A 3,827-nucleotide genomic window follows, 5' to 3' on the forward strand; every position below is an offset into this window, starting at 1 on the left:
AGGAATATTGTACTATGGGCCTTTTTATGGACCTGTGCCTTCATTTCTCTTGAGTATAAACCTAGTAATGGAATGGCCGGATCATGGAGCAGGCGTATTTTTAACTTTATCAGAAACTATCAGACAGTCTTTTAGAATGGTTGCACTATCATATTCTCTTGCCAGCAACAAGGGATATATTTGCTCTGCATTCTTATAGACTAGTGGTTTTCCCTGTCTCTTAAATGTTGGCCATTCTGATGGGCATGTAATGGTGTCTCATGGCATTTTAGATTTGTTTTTTCTGAATGAGTAATGGTGCTGAGAATTCTTTCTTTTGACATTTGGACATGAAGAAAGCCTCTTTTGTGGAAAAACACTGTTCAAGTGTTTTGTTCATTTTAAATTGGCTTGACTCTTTCCCCTTGCCCCTTTCTACACAAACTTTACTGTTAGAATAGAAAAATTGAGAAGCTAGTACACGGAATGGAGTAAAGAGGCTGGAATGGGTTTTGGGGAACCAACTCACATTTTATAGTTGTTTTAACATCCCCATCCAAGAACAATGTATGTTTTTCAAAGACATCCCCTTATTGAAATATGCAGAGAAAGTGTGGGATAAAAGAGCATATACTAAACTTCTCAGAACGAGTTTCTAGAAGTGGACAAGGGAATAGGAATCAGATAAACAGAGGAAAGGATAGACAGTATGGGCCTTGCTCAGAGTGGCCACCATAATATGTCCTGAGCTAAGGACATGGAATTTCAAAAACAGTATAGGAAAACAGAAAGTTTACCCAGACAGACCAGTCTAGTTAAGAAAGGCAGGAAGAGACATTAAAAAACAAAGCAAAAACAGGGAAATCATACAATGAAATGCTGGCAATGAGACTAACTATGCCCATCATCTCCAACATAACACTAATTACTGCTAATTATAATGGATCTAAATCTCTCAGATTGGATAGAAAAGGAAATGCTGGCTCTAACAGTTTAATGGACAGAAAAGGGTTACATATTAAAAGCCGTGCATATTAACCTTAGCACACTAATGCAGGATCAGAAAACCAAATACCACGTGTTCTCACTTATCAGTGGGAGCTGAATGATGAGAACACTTGGACAGATAGGATGGGGGTGGGGACAACACACACTGGAGCCTGCCAGAGGGTGAGGCTGGGAAGAGGGGAGAGCAGCAGAAAGAGGAGCTAATGGATGCTGGGCTTAGTGCCTGGGTAATGGGATGATCTGTGCAGCAAACCACCATGGCACAGGTTTACCTATGAGACAAACCTGCACATCCTGCACATGTACCCCTGAAATTAAAGTAAAAATTGGAAATGAAACATTTAAAAAGAAAAGAAAACAAACAACAACAACAACAAAGAGAGCGGTGCAAATCTGTACCAGGCTTATCAGAAACAAAAGAAGGAGAGTGAAAACATGGATATCAGACAAAGGCAAACAGCAAAATAACGCTTTACATTAGCTAGAGGAGTAACATCCTAGCATCTACCTAGAGTCGAATGGAATCGAATGGGACTGTTTTTTCCTGAACTGGCCTCCTTGTGTGGCCGACCAGGGCATTGTGAAGGGAAAAAATCTTGAAGCGAAACGTCCATTTCTTCGCTCTTGTTTTGGTCTCTGTAAGGCATAAGAAGGTAAAAGCAAGATCTGATCCCTGGAGTTTTCCAGGAATTCGAAATAGGTATATGAGGAAAGAAGCTCAGTTATCACCCAGGTCTCCGGGTGTATCCCAGGTATAGTGCCAAGAGTCCAGCTTTCCAAACCGGGGTCCCTGGGTTCTGAAGGCCTTTTTGGGGAAAGTACTGATGTTCGTGTTAAGGTTGGGAGGAAAGGGTTTGGAAGGCCCCAAGCGGCGGGAAGGCAAAGAGAAGATATCGAGAAGCGAGGCAAGAACTTTCCACAGGCCCACGTTGGATACAGCACCAGAGACAGGAAACCGGGTGAATTTCTGGTGTTTTCCTACAGAGGTTTGTTACCCAGTTACACAGAGCCTACTTCAAAATAAGCCTTTTTCAAGTCAACTCTTTTAATGCGAAGCCATAAGTTTGTGGTGTTGCCTGATGCAAATCTCCACTGTAAGCCTTTGCTCTGAGTGTCTTTTTTGTTCGTTAATCTTCCAAAGAGAACGGGGAAACCTTGAGTCCGTATCTTACCTCTTTCCAGGGAAAGGTCACAAGGTTTGCGACCAGTGGGCGTTGGTGGTTCAGTGGTAGAATTCTCGCCTCCCACGCGGGAGACCCGGGTTCGATTCCCGGCCAATGCAGGCTCTGGTTTTTCCATTTACTTACCATAACTGTTCTTCAGGTAGGTCACAAACGCGGTAATAAAGAGAAGAAAAAGAGAACTACTGTATAGCTTTCGGGTTCCTTCCGGAGTGGAATTTCTCTAAGCAGGTACTTTGCAGAGACTGTCTTTGAATTAGCCAGTGTGTCTGGTTGGTCTCTGCGTCTTTGCATGTTTGGCCCTAAAACCGGAGGGACTTTTATTGTCTCTTCTGGCGGATCCCTGAAATACAAAGAGTCACCTGGACATTGATTTCACTGCCTGGACCTTGGACAGACCATATGACCATGTCTCGCGATGGAGTGCAGCTTAAGAAATAAATGACATTCCCGAAGGGAGAAAAGCTGTGGGGTAGGGCGGACACATGCAGTGATGGGGAACTGGAACCCAGGGAAAGGGGAGGCGTGTGGGGAGGAACCCGAGTGCAGATGAGGGGAGCTGCGGAGAGGGGCCTCGGACCTTCCTGTTGAGGAAGGCCCAGTCTTTGGTGGTCTGGGCAAAATGAAGGATGGGCCCCAAGTGGAGAGTAGCACGTCCCCAAAACTCATTTCTATCTCCCGCGTTTGTTTTACACTCCACCAGGCAAATCTTCTGTCCAAGGGATTCTTTTTATTGCTTCTCTTTAAGCAGCGTGGTGGGGAGGCCATGACAACCACTAGCTCTGGAGGTTTGCAGAGGAAACCTGGAAAAAGAATGCTCCAGGATCATCTGGTTTGTCCGCCCGTTTTCATCTACCCTTTTCCTCAGCGAAACTTATATGGGTCCAGGATGTAACATTGCAGCTGTCACATTGGCGGATTAAGAAACGCTGACAAATCTTCCCCCAAAGGGGAAAGAGCCCTATTTGGCCCATAGCCATGGAGTCAGAAGCAAGAGCAGAATCGAAAATGCTTTTCTCTATGTCGTTCTCTCTCTCCTATCTGTGAACATCAACCTTCCACGCACGCTGGTTCAAAACCGCCTTAGTCTCTATAGGAGGTTTACCATTTTTCACAGTTTTGGTAAACCATGTTTCTTTCTTTCTTCTACAGTTCTTCCAGGGTTGAGTTTCAGGAGCTGCTCAGCAGTGCAGGCTAGTTCTACATCCTGGTTCAAAATCATCTGTCTAGTTTTGCTACTAGGGTAAAGTTCGCCTCCTAGACCAGAGTTAAGACGTGTTCCCTCGGCTTCCATTTTCTAGAGATAATTGGTATCATTTCTTCCTTAAATGTTTAGTAGGGAAACCATCTAGACCTGGTGCTTTGTTCTGGAAGGTTGTTAAGCTTTGCTTCAATTTCAGTAATAGAGATCTATTTAGGTTATCTACTTCTCCTTGTGTGAGTTTTGGTAGACTGTGTCTTTCAAGGACTTGGTCCACATCAAGTTATCAAATTTGTGAGCACAGAATTGTTGATAATCCTCATTTGTTATCCTTTTAATGTCCATGAGATCAGAAATGAGGACCTTCTTTTCTGTTTTTATTAGTAATTTGTATCTTCTCTCATTGTCTCTTGGTTCATCAGCTAGATGTTTCTCAATTTTATTGATTATTTTAAAGA

The 3,827-nt window shown here is 43.5% G+C and overlaps 1 non-coding gene across 1 annotated transcript; it reads left to right on the top strand.

The window, feature by feature from the left end:
* Positions 1-2,198: 2,198 nt before the first annotated feature.
* TRNAG-CCC lies at positions 2,199-2,269 on the top strand. The gene has a single exon. It is a non-coding gene; the product is annotated as a tRNA-Gly (tRNA).
* Positions 2,270-3,827: the final 1,558 nt, after the last annotated feature.

Source organism: Colobus angolensis, unplaced genomic scaffold (genome assembly GCF_000951035.1).
Source record: "Colobus angolensis palliatus isolate OR3802 unplaced genomic scaffold, Cang.pa_1.0 Scaffold317, whole genome shotgun sequence".
In the NCBI taxonomy this organism is placed as follows: domain Eukaryota; kingdom Metazoa; phylum Chordata; class Mammalia; order Primates; family Cercopithecidae; genus Colobus; species Colobus angolensis.